This window comes from Notamacropus eugenii, chromosome 5 (genome assembly GCF_028372415.1).
Source record: "Notamacropus eugenii isolate mMacEug1 chromosome 5, mMacEug1.pri_v2, whole genome shotgun sequence".
Lineage (NCBI taxonomy): Eukaryota > Metazoa > Chordata > Mammalia > Diprotodontia > Macropodidae > Notamacropus > Notamacropus eugenii.
This window is the reverse complement of record NC_092876.1, coordinates 360,780,852-360,798,896: the sequence shown is the minus strand read 5'-3', so window position 1 is coordinate 360,798,896 and position 18,045 is coordinate 360,780,852. Positions and strand designations below refer to the sequence as shown.

At 37.5% G+C, this 18,045-nt stretch overlaps 1 protein-coding gene across 12 annotated transcripts in view; it reads left to right on the top strand.

Moving 5' to 3' along the window:
- HHLA2 (HHLA2 member of B7 family) overlaps positions 1–18,045 on the top strand; it is a 241,522-nt gene that overhangs the window by 127,999 nt on the left and 95,478 nt on the right. For 9 of the 12 annotated variants that reach the window (XM_072614072.1, XM_072614078.1, XM_072614075.1 and 6 more), the window contains exon 1: positions 11,553–13,449. The exons of the other annotated variants lie outside the window; for them this stretch is intronic. The gene's annotated coding sequence lies outside the window, so the exon portion shown is untranslated. Of the gene's footprint in view, positions 1–11,552; positions 13,450–18,045 lie in introns of those variants that run through there. 12 annotated transcript variants of the gene reach the window in all.

Here is an 18,045-nt window from a genome sequence, read left to right as displayed (position 1 = left end):
AGTTTAGTAATATTTCTCATATAATTCCAAATTGTGTTTCAGAGTTGTTCTGATTCACAACTCTATTAGCAGTGAAATAATATGTTTTTTTACAATCCATTCAGCATTTCTTTTTTTTACTATTTTTGCCAATTTTTTATATGTGAAATTGTATCTTAGAATTGTTTGAATTTGTATTTCTCCAATTATGAGTGACTATGATCTCCTTTTCTTTTTTCTCTTTTTTCTCCAATTATATATAAAAACTTAAACATTCATTTAAAAACAATTTTTAGTTCCAAATTTCCTCACTCTCTCCTTGCCCTCCCCTCTCCTTGAGAAGGCAAGTGATTTGATATAGATGGTATGTGTGCAGTCATGCAAAACATATTTCTGTATTAATCATACTGTAGAAGAAAAATGATAATAAAAACAAGAAAAAAGTTTTAAAAAATATGCTTTGGTCTGCATTTAGACTCTATTAGTTCTTTCTTTGGAGGTGGTTACCATTTTCATGATAAGTCATTTGGAATTGTCTTGGATTGTATTGCAGAGAATAGCTAAGTCATTCACAGTTGATCATTATACAATATTGCTTTTATTGTATACAATGTTCTCCAGGTTCTGGTCACTTCGCTTTGCATCAGTTCATGTAAGTCCAGATTTTTGTGAAAGCATCCTGCCCATAATTTCTTATAGCAAAATATTATTCCCTCATAATCATATATAACAACTTGTTTAGCCATTCCCCAATTGCTGGGCATCCACCCAATTCCCAATTCTTTATCATGACATAAAGAGCTGCTATAATTTTTTTTTCATATAGATCTTTTTCCTTTAAAAAAAAAATCTCTTTGGGGGGGTGGAGCCAAGATGGTGGAGTAAAAGCAGGGAGTTGCTTGAGCTCTCCCCCAAACCCCTTCAAATACCTGTTAAAAATGGCTCTAAACAAATTCTAGAGCTGCAGAACCCACAAAATGATGAGTGAAACAAATCTCTAGCCCAAGATGGTCTGATAGGTCGACAGAAAGGGTATGTCACACTAGGCTGGGAATGCAGTACAATCCAATGTGGGCAAAGGTGGACCCAGAGCAGGACCAGATGACTGATCCATTGGCAGTTGTGGTGGTTTCCAGACTTTTTGGCCCACAACACCAAAGACAGCATAGAAAGTCAGTGGGAAAACTCTGTCAGACCTGGGTGAAAGAGGCGCATGGTTGGGCCCTAACTCCAGGGTGGTGGAGGTGATGGTGGCAGTGGCAGCAGCAGCAGCAACAGGTGATTCTGGAGCTCCTGGTTCACAGATGGTATGGGAATTAAGCAACTGATCACAGAGAGATTGCGGAGATTTCTGGCACTGAGGCAGGATTCTCTTGCTTTGCTGCTGCTTGGATCTGAGTCTCAGTTCTGAGTGGTGGTCCTGGGGTGAGGAAGAGCACTGGTGTGGTAGAGCTTTTGCCTGCAGTGGAGAGGGAATCTTTCTCACAGTTCCAAGGCATAAAAGTGTGCTTGTGGTCATGCACAGACCAGAATACAGGCAAGGAAAGGAGTAAGCACCTCTTCTTTGATCATACTACCTTGGAAGAACTCAAAATTTGCAGGCCCTAAAGGGTCTCTGAAAACAACAGCACAAGACCCCTGAAGTTTGGGACAGGACACCCTACACATTGGAGGAAGAGTCCTACCTTAATAAGAGTTAGAAAGTCAAGTATTTGACTGGGAAAATGAGCAAACAGTGTAAAAAACTCAGAACATAGAATCTCATTTTGGTGACAAAGAAGATCAAAACATACAACCAGAAGAAGACAACACAGTCAACCCCTACATACCAAGCCAAGGAAGAGCTCAAAAAAGTTTTTGAAAATCGAGTAAAAGAAGTAGAGCAAAAATTGGGAAGAGAAATGAGAATAATGCAAGAAAATCTTGGAAAAATGAGTCAACAGCTTGCTAAAGGAGACCCCAAAATACTGAAGAAAATAACACCTTAAAAATAGATTAACCCAAATGGCAAAAGAAGTCCAAAAAGCCAATGAGAAAAAGAATACCTTAAAAACCCTAACTAACCAAATGGAAAAGGAGGTCATAAAGCTCATTGAAGAAAATAATTCCTTGAAAATTGGAATGGAGCAAATGGAAGCTAATGATTTTATGAGAAATCAAGAAATTATGAAACAGAACCAAAAGAATGAAAAAATAGAAGACAACATGAAATATCTCATTGGAAAAACCACTGACCTGGAAAATAGATCCAGAAGAGATAATTTAAAAATTATTGAACTACCTGAAAGCCATGATCATAAAAAGACCTAGACATCTTTCAAGAAATCATCAAGATAAACTGCCCTAATATTCTAGAACCAGAGGGTAAAATAGAAATTGAAAGAATCCACTGATCACCTTTTGAAAGAGATCCCCGAAGAAAACTCTTAGGAATATTGTAGCCAAATGCCATAGTTCTCAGGTCAAGGAGAAAATATTTCAAGCAGCCAGAAAGAAACAATTTGAGTATTGTGGAAATACAATCAAGATAACACAAGACCTAGCAGTTTCTACATTAAATGATCAGAGAGCTTGGAATATGATATTCCAGAGGTCAAAGGAGCTAGGATGAAAACCAAGAATCACCTACCCAGCAAAACAGAGTATAATACTTCAGGGGAAAAATGGACATTCAATGAAATAGAGGACTTTCAAACATTCTTGATTAAAAGACCAGAGCTGAATAGAAAATTTGACTTTCAAATACAAGAATCAAGAGAAGCATGAAAAGGTAAACAGGAAAGAGAAATCATAAGGGACTTATTGAAGTTGAACTATTTACTTTCCTACATGGAAAGACATAACTCATAAGACCTTTCTCAGTATTGGGGTAGTTGGAGGGAATACACACACACACACACATATACACACACACATACACATATAAATGTGTATATATGTATGTGTGTATATATGTGTCTACATATATGTGTGTATATATACAAATACACACACATACACACACAGAGGGCACAGGGTTAGTTGAATATGAAGGCATGATATCTAAAAAATAAAATTAAGGGGTGAGTGAGGAATATATTGGGAGAAGGAAAAAGGAAGAGATAGAATGGGGTAAATTATCTCACATAAAAGAGACAAGAAAAAGTTTTGCAATGGTGGGGGAGAGGGGGGTTGAGAGGGAATAATGGTGGGGGAGAGGGGGGTTGAGAGGGAATGAGTGAACCTTACTCTCAGGATTTGGCTTAAGGATGGAATAACATACACACTCAATTGGGTATCTTACCCTACAGGAAAGTAGAGGGAAGGGGATAAAGGGGGGAATGATAGAAGGGAGAACATATTGGGGGAAGGGGTAATCAGAAACAAACACTTTTGAAAAGGGACAGGGTCAAAGTAGAGAATAGAATAAATGGGGGGTGGGATAGGGTGGAGGGTAATATAGTTAGTCTTTCACAGCATGATTATTATGGAAGTGTTTTGCATAACTACACATGTATAACCTATACTGAATTGCTTGCCTTCTCAATGAGGGTGGGTGGGGAGGGAAGAAGGGAGACAATATGGTACTCAAAGTTTTGAAAACAAATATTAAAAATTATTTTTACATGCAACTGGAAAATAAGATGCACAGGCAATGGGGTATAGAAATGTATCTTGCCCTACAAGAAAGTGAGGTGGGAAGCAGAGAATAGGATAGGGATGAGGGTGTAGGGTGACAGAGGGAGAAAGGGTAATCAAAACGCACACCATCTTGGGGTGGGGGAAGAGGAGAGATGGGGAGAAAATTTGGAACTCAAAATCTTGCGGAAATGAATGTTGAAGACTAAAACTAATAATAAAAAAAACCTTTTTGGGATTCAGACCTAGTAGTGGTAATGCAGTTTTATAGCCCTTTGGGCATAGTTCCAAATTGCTCTCCAGAATGGTTGGATCAGTTCACACTCCACCAATAACGCATTAGTGACCCAATTTTCCCACATCTTTTCCAACATTTGACATTTTCCTTTTTTGTCATTTTAGGCAATCTGACAGGTGTGAGATGGTACCTCACAGTTATTTTAATTTGAATTTTCTTATAAACTCTTTTTCAAAAGGTTGTTGATAGTTCATATTCTTCTATGACTACTCATCTATTAGGCAATGACACTTAGTCTTATAAATTTTTGTTACTTCTTCATAGTTTTTGGATATCAAACTATTATCAGGGATTCTATTACACATCTTAGCATTGAATCAAACCAATGACATTTTGTCAGTCCTCATCTTTTTTTTAACCTCCCTGCAGCATTTGACAGGGGGTAATACTTCCTCTGGGATACTCTCTTGTACCTTACTTTTGTTTTGCCTTTCAGAGTGTAGGCTAATTTCCCTCCTTGGCTCTGAAATATTTCCTAGAGATCCTAAATCTTTTGTTTTGGTAAATCAGGCCAGGGTTTAGATGTATCCATTCAATGATCATCTTTTTTCTCTGAGACAAATCCAAGTAACTTCCGGGGGCACCTCCCATACTGTAGTCCATATGACTGAGGAACTCAAGAACTTTATTTCCTGAGTAAGTCACTTCTGGACAGCTCATTTCTCCTAATTGCTATTCAGTCACAGGTGCTCAAGAAAAAACCACAAACTAGAAAAAGCGACCTGGGTCAAGGCCTAGACATAAGGCTCAACTATGTAACATCAGATGCTCTAGTTCCTATGTTTGATTTTCAAAATTTCTTTTGTGTTTTTAAAAGATAATTAATTTGGTTTTTTCTCATTTTAACTATTATTAATAGCTTATTAGTCTTGTTTGTTAATATAAGTGTCTAGAGACATAAATTTCTCTCTAAGAAAGGCTTTATTTGCAACTCATAAATTTTGGTATATTGCATCATTATTACTAATAAAACTTTCATTGTTTTTATTATTTGGTCTTTGCCATTAATTATTTAGGCTATCATTTATGTCCACATCTTTGGTTCACATTTCCCAAACTCATTAATATTTTGTGTTAGCAACTGTAAAGGTTACATTTGGGTTCTCACTTCCTGTACTTAATTATGTTTCCTTTGTACACTAGAGCAGTGGTTGCTTTTGATAGAGCACTTCATAAAATAATTTTTTGAGCAAGTGCCCCTGATATATGTATATCTATTTGTAAATATTATTCCTGTACTATGGTACTAATATGGCATGTCCATTATAAAAAATATACAAAACAGACATTTTTAAAGGATAAGATAGAAATGAAATAATTTTTGAAATTATTATTAATGGCACAGAACCTTTTTTGTTCTTAAGAGCAATATGATGGAATTTGCTTCATTATTGTAAAAAAATACCTGGATATGTACCTTATAAATAATGATTGCTAATAATTAATTATGATTTTTTTTAGGCTTTTAAGATTTTGCTACTTTTGCCAGTTAATGAAAAAGGAATATATGTATATTTTAAAACATTGCATCAAAGTTGTTGAATATTACATGTGCTTTTTTTCAAAGCCTAGCTTTTAGAAGAAACAAACAAAAAAAATTCCAAATTCAAGAAGCACAACTGAACTGAAAGCAGTGGAAAGCAGTGAACACTCCTGAAGCTCATTTCTGGGGTAAACCCTTCAGAGATACCTATGGAATAGCTTCAAACTCTGTTCAGAGCAGTGTTTAGGAAGCAGACCAAGGCCTTGTGCAGCCTTCAGCAAAAGATAGGGGAGGAGGTGGAGGGACAAGAAATATAGACGAGGTTTTCTCAGAGAAAGAGGGGGATCCCAAATGGAAAGGACAAACACTGATTCACCCCGCTTTGCGTCAGCTTCATCATTCTTTGACTCATGGTCCCAAACATTTCCTTGTGTTTGTAAGTAAATCTTTTTGTAAGTCTTTGTGAGGGAGGTTATTGCCTTTGACCCTTGCAACTACTACCTCCTGTAGAGTTCCTCTTATCTTCATGAATGAATTTGGATATGATTTCATTGAACAAAGATAAGGACTATTCTCTGGGTGCTATGTTTTGGGTTTCTGATTCTAAATGAACTATGATTTTCTTTGAAAGCTTAATAATTTTATTTGTAGGTGGTTTCCTACTTGAATATCTGGCTGCTTACATTCTCTCAAACATTGCTAACAAGCAATATTCCTCACTCTCCCCTTCCTTCCTTTCAAAGACTCAAATGGTTTTCAAAACAAATTTTAATGATATATTTCACTTTTATATTACTTAAATTTCCTGTCATATCCTTCCTACCCACCCCTCCCAGAATTTTTAAAAAGAGAAAGGAAAAAAAAATTAGCAAAACCAATCAATATATCAAAAAACCCCTGACAATACATGCAATACTGCACATCCATAGACCTCTCATATCTGCAAAAAAGTGGAGGTGTCATCATACATGTTTACTTTGAGACCACATTTATTCTTTGTAATTTTGCAACATGCTGATTGTTCTTTCCACTGACATTGTGATGCTTGTGGTGTGCATTGTTTTCCTTGCTTTGATTACGTCACTGTATCAGTTCATGTAACTCTTATGAAAATTGTTGAATTTGTTATTTCATACAGGACAGTGAAATTATATTCCATACATATATTTTTGTTTGTTCAGCCATGCCCTCATTGATAAATACCCTTTTAGTTTCCTGTTTTTTGCTATCACAAAGGCATGAGAGACACCTACTAAATATTAGTTAACAAATTATAGTTAAATTATTTAACAAATAATAATACATATTATATATAATTACACATATATGTATAATAATAACAACATATCTATACAATAACAACAATAATTATACAGTGCTTGCTATGTGTCAGACCCTGTACAAAGCACTTTACAATTGTTATCTTATTTGCTCCTACAACAATACTGGGAGGGAGGTGCTATCATTATTCCCATTTTACAGATGAGGAAACTGATACAAACAAAAGGCATGGAGAACTGCAATGGAGTGTTGCATCCGAGAAATGTTGAGAAGGCCACTTTGGCTGAATTGCAGAGTGAGGAAGGGAGAATAACGGCAATCAAAAAGCAATACATTTTTATTAAGTGCCTGGTATGTTCCTGGTGTTCAGGGAAGACTAGCACTTTTGGTGGGAGGGCTTGCCAAACCATTTTTAGGGGCTGTTTACCTCCTTTTGATGTTCACCTGCTCCCTAAGTCTCACCTATTGCTCCAAGAAGCTGTAGCATACATCATGGCCACAACCCATTAAAACTGTCTCATTAGACAGGCTAAACCAGGTTGAGGCTAACTCACAGGCTTTAGACCCATTGATAGGCTAGGGGAATGCCTGTCCCAAGCATTTGAAGACTTCTCCCCGAAGGAATAGGTGGAGGAGAACAATTTTGTTTCAACAGCCATGAAGGTGACGTAAAGGAGCCTCTATAGAGTTCTTGGGGCTTGGTAAGAGACTGAAGATGCCAAGGTTATCTGCTGCATCCCAGGCCTTCTCTAGTCATTTGGCCATTTGCCCTGCCATTGAACTTTGATGACTCTGGAAGAGACTGTGAAGCTGATGCCACTCTGCCTCACTTAACTCAACTTCTCTTGCAAATCAAGACATTCCTGTCATGATATCATTGGTCTTCAAAAATAATAACAACTATGTTCCAGGCACTATGCTAATTGCTAGAGGTGTATGATCTCTACCCTCAAGGAGCTCGCAGGCTAGTGGAGGAACAACATGCAAACAGTTTAGTACAAATAGAATATATGTGAGATATATTGGATGTAATTAACAGAAAGCAGACACTAGCATTAAAGGGGACTGGAACATATTTCTTGAAGAAGGTGGAATTTTAGCATCTTTTTAGTATCTCAGCCATGTAGAAGAGTCAGTGAAAATACGTGGAGCTTGAAGATGGGAATATCTTGTAAGCAAGAAGACTAGTATGTTGTTGGATCAGAGGATGTGGTGTTGAGACTTTGAATCTTATGCTTTTGGTATACAGTGACCAGGGTGGGGGTGTGTGAGAAATGTTTTGTTACTATTTTTCTCATTATAATCTTTCAATAAATGTCATTGATTTGTATGAATCAGGTCATCTGGTGATTAGTAAATACATTGATAAGAGATTAATGAATGATGATCATAAGTGGTTACAGGCCCACAGAATGCCTTGAATCAGGGGTATCCATGTTTAGAGACCCTCAAATGCTTAGTTTAGTTTTGAAGTTTACATTTTTTTTGGTTATATCCTGCTATTGTGCTTAGTTTGTTTCATTTTAAATCAGCACAAAGTGCACTTTAATAATTTCCTTATCTTGTTTCAATGCAGACACAGATAATTTCGTCCCAGCCCTTTCCTCAATCATTCTGAGATTTCATTTTTTACTGACAAAATCTTTTAAAAACTTCTCTATTTGGTTTGTGTTGGGCTGTGCATATAAAACACTCTCTCTTCTCCCCTCACCCCCATCCCATCTCTCAATTAGCTTGATTTTCATTTGTGCTATCCAGACCAAATTTATAATATAAAAATTTACTCCCTCCTCCTCTCTCTTCTTCCTCTACTTCTTTCTTTTCCCTAAGTCACTTACTTCAGTAAAGCAGTATAGAACTATATAGCACTGGACCTGTAATCATGAAGACCTGAATGCAAATCTGGCCTCAAACACACACTAGCTGTTTGATTCTGAGCAAATCAAGTATACTCTGCCTTGCTCAGTTGATAACAGCACCTATCTACCAGAGTTGTTGTAAAATAAATTGAGATAATAATTGTAAAGTACTTAGCACATTGCTGGTTTCTTTTTTTTTATATAATTTATTTATTTAAATTTTAACATTCATTTTCACCAAATTTTGGGTTCCAAATTTTCTCCCCATTTGTCCCCTCCCCCCACCCCAAAACACCAAGCATTCTAGTTGTCCCTATCACCAATCTGCCCTCTCTTCTATCATCCCTCCCTTCCCTTGTCCCCATCTTCTCTTTTGTCCTGTAGGGCCAGATAACTTTCTATACCCCTTTACCTGTATTTCTTATTTCCTGGTAGCAAGAACAGTACTCGACAGTTGTTCCTAAAACTTTGAGTTCCAACTTCTCTTCATCCCTCCCTCCCCACTCATTCCCTTTGGGAAGGCAAGCAATTCAATATAGGCCATATCTGTGAGGCTTTGCAAATGACTTCCATAACAGTCGTATTGTATAAGACTAACTATATTTCCCTCCATCCTATCCTGCCCACCATTGCTTCTATTCCCTCTTTTGATCCTGTCCCTCCCCAAGAGTGTTGACTTCAAATTGCTCCCTCCTCCCATTGCGCTCCCTTCCATCATCCCCCCCCACTCTGCTTATCTCCTTATCCCCCACTTTCCTGTATTGTAAGATAGGTTTTCATACCAAAATGAGTATGCATTTTATTCCTTCTTTTAGTGGAATGTGATGAGAGTAAACTTCATGTTTTTTCTCTCACCTCCCCTCTTTATCCCTCCACTAAAAAGTCTTTTGCTTGCCTCTTTTATGAGAGATAACTTGCCCCATTTCATTTCTCCCTTTCTCCTGCCAATATATTTCTCTCTCATTGCTCAATTTCATTTTTTTAAGATATGATCCTATCTTATTCAATTTACTTTGTGCTCTCTGTCTCTGCGTGTGTGTGTGTGTGTGTGTGTGTGTGTGTAATCCCACCCACTACCCAGATACTGAAAAGTTTCAAGAGTTACAAATATTGTCTTTCCATGTAGGAATGTAAACAGTTCAACTTTAGTAAGTTCCTTATGACTTCTCTTTGCCGTTTACCTTTTCATGCTTCTGTTCATTCTTGTGTTTGAAAGTCAGATTTTCTTTTCAGCTCTGGTCTTTTCATCAAGAATGCTTGAAAGACCTCTATTTCATTGAAAGAGCAATTTTTTCCCCTGAAGTATTATACTCAGTTTTGCTGGGTAGGTGATTCTTGGTTTTAGTCCTAGTTCCTTTGACTTCTGGAATATCCTATTCCATGCCCTTCGATTCCTTAATGTAGAAGCTGCTAGATCTTGTGTTATCCTGATTGTATTTCCACAATACTTGAATTGTTTCTTTCTAGCTGCTTGCAATATTTTCTCCTTTACCAGGGAACTCTGGAATTTGGCCACAGTGTTCCTAGGAGTTTCTCTTTTTGGATCTCTTTCAGGTGGTGATCTGTGGATTCCTTGAATACTTATTTTGCCCTCTGGTTCTAGAATCTCAGGGCAGTTTTCCTTGATAATTTCATGAAAGATGATGTCTAGGCTCTTTTTTTGATCATGACTTTCAGATAGTCCCATAATTTTTAAATTGTCTCTCCTGGATCTATTTTCCAGGTCTGTTGTTTTTCCAGTGAGATATTTCAGATTATCATCCATTTTTTCATTCTTTTGGTTTTGTTTTGTGATTTCTTGGTTTCTCATAAAGTCATTAGCCTCCATCTGTTCCACTCTAATTTTGAAAGAACTATTTTCTTCAGTGAGTTTTTGAATCTCCTTTTCCATTTGGCTAATTCTGCTTTTGAAAGCATTCTTCTCCTCATTGGCTTTTTGAACCTCTTTTGCCAGTTGAGTTACCCTATTTTTCAAGGTGTTATTTTCTTCAGCATTTTTTGAGGGTCTCCTTTAGCAAGGTGTGGATCTGCTTTTCATGCTTTTCTTGCATCTCTCTCATTTCTCTCCCAGTTTTTCCTCCACCTCTCTAACTTGATTTTCAAAATCCTTTTTGAGCTCTTCCATGGCCTGAGCCCACTGAATATTTATTTTGGATGTTTGGGATACAGAAGCCTTGATTTCTATGTCTTTCCCTGATGGTAAGCATTGTTTTTCCTCAACTGAAAGGATGGGAGGAGATATCTGTTCACCAAGAAAGTAACCTTCTATCGTCTTATTTTTTCCCCCCTTTTCTGGGCATTTTCCCAGCAGGTTACGTGACTTCTGAGTGTCCTCTCCACCCCCACCTCGCCTCCAGATCTGCCCAGCTGGTGTTTGGGGTCTGAGATTCAGTAGCTGCTTCCCAACCTCAGGCCTTTTGGTGGGGGTGGGGCTGCTGTTCAGTGTGAGATTAAGTTCAGGTGCTCAGGTGGAGGCAGGGCCACCACACGAGGCTCAGTTCCCTCAGGGAGTTTACAAAGTGACCTTCAACAATGGATCTGAGCTCCTGCCTGCTTTGGGAGCCCCTGTCTGCTGCTGCCTTTGCTGCTGCCTCCCGAGGGGGCCTGAGTTATGGGGACACCCTGCTCCCCTCTCGGGGAGCTGAAAAGACCCTCCCACTGACCTCTGGCACCTGTGGGTGGAGGGACCTGTACAGCTGCTGGGGATTTTGTCCCTGAAGCCTGCTCGGATCTGCTCCCCTTGGTGCCCCGCGGCCAAGACAGGGCTGGGCTCTGCTCTGGCCCAGTGTGCACCACAAACCTTTCATGTCAGTTTTTCAGGTCTCTCTGGAACAGAAATCTCCTCCACTCCATTGTCCTGTTGCTTCTGCTGCTCCTGAATTTGTTGGGAGTTCTTCTTTACAGGTATTTTATGGGCTGTGGGTTCAGAGCATATGTGTATCTTTCTACTCCACCATCTTGGCTCTTCTCCCTCTAGCTATCACATTGCTGGTTTCTTATTAGCCATTCTATGGATTTCTAAAACTGTTTCTTCTTTTTTTCCTGTTTCTGTCTCTTTCTTATGGCATGTAAGTTGTGTCATTATTCATTTTTGTTTTAAAATCTTATTTACTTTCTCAATGTTCAACTTCATGGTTGATTTACCTATCAAATCAACCCTATCGTTGTCTTTTTTTTCCTTAGAAGAAAGAAATTAACATCTCTGGGCATAATTTTTCTTGAAAAGAAAAGGGTCTTTAATATATATATATATTTTTTGCAGGACAGGCAATTTGGGAGTTACATGCAACTTCTTTCACTTTTCACTATTTAATTTTCCTGCCTTTTTAACATTTCTCTTCTGTATTAGTAATATTGCACTATTTTTATTGGTACCTTATGTGATTTGTTTTTTTCTGGATACTTGTGTGTGTGTGTGTGTGTGTGTGTGTGTGTATGTGTTTGTCCTTTGTTGCTGAAGAAGACCATGCCATCAGAGAAATAGTGACATGACTTGCACTTGACTTTGTTTTGAGTGAGGGAGGGCTGTGCAGGTCACCAGCCTCACTTCTCCTTCAGAGCCATTGGAATCCAGTGACCAGATATTCATCAGGATGATTGGAGATGACCCAGGATGAGGCAATTGGGGTTAAGTGACTTACCCAAGGTCACACAGCTAGTGAGTGTCAAGTGTCTGAGGTGAGATTTTAACTCAGGTCCTCCTGACTCCTGCGCTGGTGCTCCATGTACTGTACCACCTAGTTGCCCCTGGATACTTGTAAGCTTCTCTTCAATCCCAGTGCTCTGAACTTTTATGTCTGTATTTTTGGGCATGTAAAATTTGGAGGTCATCATCAGTTTTCCTGTGAATTCTATCATCTGCCATTGGAAAACTGTTAAATATTTCCAGACAAATTCCTTGTATAATTTCCTGATACATGATCTTCAGACCTATTTCTTCCTATTTTTTTCTGGGAGACTAATAATTCTCATACTGTTTCAATCAATTCTGTCTTCTAGCTTTGGTACTTTTTTTTGTGAGGTACATAAGCCTTGTTGGAGTTCTTTAATTTTTAAATTTTATTTTGTAATTTGTTCTATCTCTGCATTTTTGCTCTTCTTCGGGTTGCTTATTAATTATTATTATTAGCACCATGAACATCAGCATCAGAGGGGTGATGGATGAAATTTTCAGAAGGAGACAAACATTTTCAGATGTTAGCAATGTTTAGATTTACTTTATTTGGCTGCTCATTTCTTATAAGGAAGGGCTTTTGGGAAGGGGAGTTAAGGGGGAAAGAGTTGGGAGGAGTGAGGGGAGTCTTGTGAAAATGATTGAAATAAAAAGAAAAGAAAGAACATCAATGAAACACCTTTTTTTTAAAAGCTCAGGAGAGAATAGAAGGAAATTCAGACAGGAAGAATCTTGTTGGAAGTACTGAGTTAAATTCGTTATTTTCTTTGAAAAGTAGAATCATGGTTTTATGTACAAACCTCTTTTTCTGTTCTTTGTATATGGCAATGTATGTATTTGTTGATATTTGTCAAGTTCGTAGTGCAAAATCAAAATTAAAATCTTGAAAAAATAATACGTCAAGAACTACTGAGAAAAAAAGAAAAAAGTGGGTAGATCTAGAATTGAATAGGAGGAAGAAAACAGAGTGCAACGCCACTTGCCCATGCCACACCCCTTTTATTTTTCTTCTCTGGCGTCTTGTCCTCTCTGGGGAAACCTGTTTTCTGTGAGACTGTGATCAGCTTTCCCATCAATGCTTCTGCATCCTTCCCCTCCTTCATTTCATGGAATTCTTCATCCTTCAAGGCTCCTTATTCTACTGCAGGGACCAGCTTTTACTTTTTGGATTTTCTGAAACTAACCTGAAAGGATACACAGGTTCTATTTCTTCAGAAAAGTTGAGGGGGAAAACATTTAAAAGCATGTGTCACTGAAGGTAAGTGAGGTTTATGAATCAGAGGTTAAAGTCTCACGAGTTATTCTGATTAGGCTGCACACTTGGCAGTTTCTTTCCTTGTAAAACTTCCGGCCATCTTACTGCCTTCCACTCAAGGTAAGGAATCTTTCCCTGAATTTTTATTATAATGAAGACTTAAAAATCTAGGAGTTGGAGCTGAGTAGAACTGATTTCATTTGTTTTGGATATGGCTTGCTTTGTTATCACAGGAAGAGCTGGGAAAACTAAGTACTTTCTGAAGTACTACCCCTGTGTACAACACTGTATATAAAGTAAATATAATTAAAATCGGAGAAATTCTGAGAGAGCTATTCCTTCAATCCAAATAACGGTTTTTCTTCTGCTAATAACTTTTAGGGTTTGCAAAGGGAAAAGATATATTGTGAAATCTTACATCCAAGGTGACAAGTATTTTTGTGTTGCTAGATATATTGTGAATAGTTAAAAATAATATTTTTAAAGATTCCTATAAAGTCAATGAATAAAGCAATAAAATGATGTTGGTTGATAAGTTGTATTTGAGTTGATTCAAAGATACGTTACATATTTGCAAATATATATAATATATGAAAATAGAAATAGATAGATAGGTAGATAGATAGATAGGTAGATAGATAGATAGATAGATAGATAGATAGATAGATAGATAGATAGATAGATAGATAGATAGATAGATAGATAGATAGATACCCCCTCCTGGATCACTGCCTTTTCATAGTGGAGAGGCTTGTGTAGATCAATGAGGCTGTGAGCTATTCCAGGCAGGATTATCCAAGATGAACAGATTATGGTAGAGAGTTCTGACAAAAGGTGATCCAATGGAGAAGAAAATGGCAAGCTACTCTGGTAGCTTTGCCAAGAAAACCCCACGGATAGTATTAAAATGATAAGAGATGACATCAGAAGATGAACCCCTACAGACTTCAGGAGATAGTGGAGGATAGAAGGGGCCGATGAGCTTATGTTTCATGGGGTCATAAAGAGTCAAACAAGACTGAACAACAATATGTATGTACACACGTATACATTATATATAATATATATGCATGTAAATAAATGTACATGTGTATGTATATGTAGATATGAACGTGATCAGGTGATATGTACATATATGTGTGCACGTGTGTGTGTGTGTTTAAATATCCTAGTGTCTACTCTGACCCTTACTTCTTGAAGTCCAGGTGTGTTACATTTTACATGGTTCTCTGATATCTGTAATTAGCTTTGGGGATATCTAGTCTTTGCCATTGGTTCAAGTTCCCATCAATTATGCTCCCCATATTTTAGGGGATCCCCTTCACCAGAGTTCCAGTTAACTACTTAGCAATCACTTTAGCTTTTATAAAAAGTCTTAGTGAGAGCAAATATACAAACATGTTCTCCCCAATACCTGGGGGACGTAATTCCCCCTTATTCTCACTTCCTTAAACTCTGGGAATGAAAGGGGAAAAAGATTAGGCTCAGAGATTAATTCCATTTCTATGTCACATAGTCCCCCTAAATTCCAAGTCCAAAGACCCCAACTAGACCCTCATCTCAGAATCCTGGTTTATTAGGGCTTCCCTGCTAAGTGGCCAGCAGCATCTGGTCTGGGGCAGAACTCCAGATGCAGGGTCTGAGGACTCTACGCCCCATGCTTAGAACTGAGAAGTAAAAATGAGACAGACCAAAACCCTAATCCTGGTTTTCTGAGCCACAGCACCTAAGAGGGAGAAGGGGGAGGTGGCCTTTCCCCACTTCAAACCCATACACTGTCTTTTGCCTCATTTTTCATCCCCAGGGCTTAGCACAGTGCTTGGCACATAGTAGATCCTTAAGAAATATTTATTGGTTGACTGATAGACACCAGGAAGAACTGGTTTAAAGTCCCATTTTTGATGACATTGTGGGTTTTTGTCCTTCATTCTGGAAGATCACTGTGACATCAGGAAAGTGAGGCCGTGACTTGCAAGTGAATTGTATTTAAGTGAGGCGGGGCTGTGCAGAATCACCAGCCTCACTGTCTCCTCCAAAGCCAGTCCAGTGGCAATATATAGAATAACTGGAGACAGCCCGGAATGCAGTGGGAGACCTTGACCTTTTTAAGCTAAGGTATTTCCCAGGTCTCACTTTGTATGAGGCAACCTAGCCCATTAAGGCAAAGTCTATCTTTGACACATACTGACTCTACAAGCAAAACATTGAAGTTCTGATTTAGATTAGTAGAAGTTGCTTAAAACTTCACATGACTTTAAAATGACAGGTTTAGACTTTGTCCTTATTCGTATCATGTACTAAGTGGATCTGATAACAACTGGTTAGTAATCTTGCTTTCAGTTTCTGTGAAAGCCTTTTTGCATTTTGTCACCAGACTAACGTCAACTACATAAGCAATAACGTAACCTCTATTACCGTTGCTTTGTCATCTTTTTTTATTCTGCTTCTCTAATTTGAAATGATATCTTTTACAAGAAATTCTGCGTAGATAGCAAGGGATACACCTACCTGAACAGACTTACCTCGTTCCTCAACAATTTAGTTTTTTCTGCATCTACCCAATGAACTTGAGGATTCGGTCAGACTTCAAAAAACATGTATTGAACATCTACCACGCATGCAATCTTTGATAGGACCTAAGGGTAGAAGAATACAAAAATGAATAAAATACAATCCTTGCTGACAAGAGCTTAGAATCAAGTGGAAAGTTTTCTCATATTCACTGGTTTCCGGCACACTGAATCCAGCTAGCCTTAGCTTTGTCTTGGATAAACAATGACTTTCCTTTTTCCTCAATAGCTTTTCCAACTTCCTTCCTTCTTTGGGATGTTCCACAATTTCTCCAGAGTAGAATAAATAGTAATATTATTAGAATAAATAGAAATAGTATAATTAGTATGATTATATTATTTTATTAGTTTATTTTATATAAAATATATTATTAATTACTACTATTATATTATATATTACTAATTATATTAGGACAATAGTATAATTAGAATACTTATATATTGTTGTTATATATTATTATATATAATATTGTTATATTGTTATTTGTTATATATTACTATTATATTGTATTACTAATATATTACTATTGTTATATCATATATTACCAATTATATTAGTATAATAGTATAATTAGAATAAAAGCAATAGTATAATAGTAAAATAAAAGTAATAGTAATAAAATAAACAGCAACTTATTTCCTCTGTAATTTGATCCATACTGCTATTAATAGCAAGCACTTATGTAAAGTTTTGATGTTTGCAAAGCATTTTACATATATTAATTCATATGATCTTCACAACAACCCTGTGAGTTAGGTGCTATTATTTGACAGATGAGGAAACTGAGGTAAACAGAATTTGACTTGACCAAGGTCACATGCATTTACTGCTAGTAAATGTCTGAGGCAGGATTTGAACTTGCATCTTCCTAATTCTGAATCCCACACTCCTTCTGTTGCTCCACCTAAATTCTTTGTATCTTGTCTTTGTTGAAAAATCAGAACCCTCACTGGGAATTTTTTGCACCAACAGGGAGTGGGGACTAGGGGAGAAGCCATTCAAATATTGCCATGTGGGGGGAAGCAGAGACCCCAGGCCACTCCCTAGAAAGCCACTGCTCCAGAGGCTGCTCAACTGCCCATGAGGTAGCTTCTTATTGAAAGTAATAAAACTGGGCACCAAATTATATTAAGAATAATTACTTGTTTCTTCATACTTGCTTTTGAAGAATAATGGATTACTGGAGAGAAGCGGGGGGTTGGGGCAAAAGCAATGACCTTGACTACCAATGAAAACTTTGGAGAAGGGGAGTAGAGGAGGACTTAAAACTGTTACCTCTACTACCCATAGTGATGATGATCATGATAATAATGATAGCTGACATTTATCTAGTGCTTACTGTGTGCCAGGCATTGTGCTAAGTCCTTTATAAACACTTCGCATTTAATCCTCATAATAGCCATGGGAGATATGTGCTATCATTATTCCATTTTGCAGATGAAGAAACTGTCCAGGGTCACACAGTTAGTATATATCTGAGGACTGATTTGGACTCAGGTCTTAATGACTTCAGGCCCAGTACTCTATCCAGTACCAAAAAAAAATCTTCAAAAATATCATGTTAGACTAGAAGGGACCTCAGATATTATATGATCCAACTCCTTGATTTTACTGACTTTTTAAAAATTTGACTTTACTTTCCAGAAAAGAGAAGTGACTTACTTCCCCAAAATCGCAGAGGAAGGTTGATTCCTCTCTTACTAAGATCGAGGTTGGGCAAAAGTAGAAATAAATGTGCACTGAAATGTCATAGACTTACAGACTACAAGAACAAAAAGAGACCTTAGAGACTACTTTGTCCACCCCATTCATTTTACAGTGGAGGAAACCAAGACCCACAGATAGTGTCACAGCAGGGATTAGAACCTAGTTATTTTAAATGCCATACCAGAATTCTTCATTCAGGCTAGGTCTGGGTCATTAGCTGCAGATTACATTCCTTCCATAGCATTGTCAAGCATTTTCATTATGTCCTCAAGGAAATAAAGCAAAAAGAAATACAAAACCCTTGTAACAAATAAGCACAAT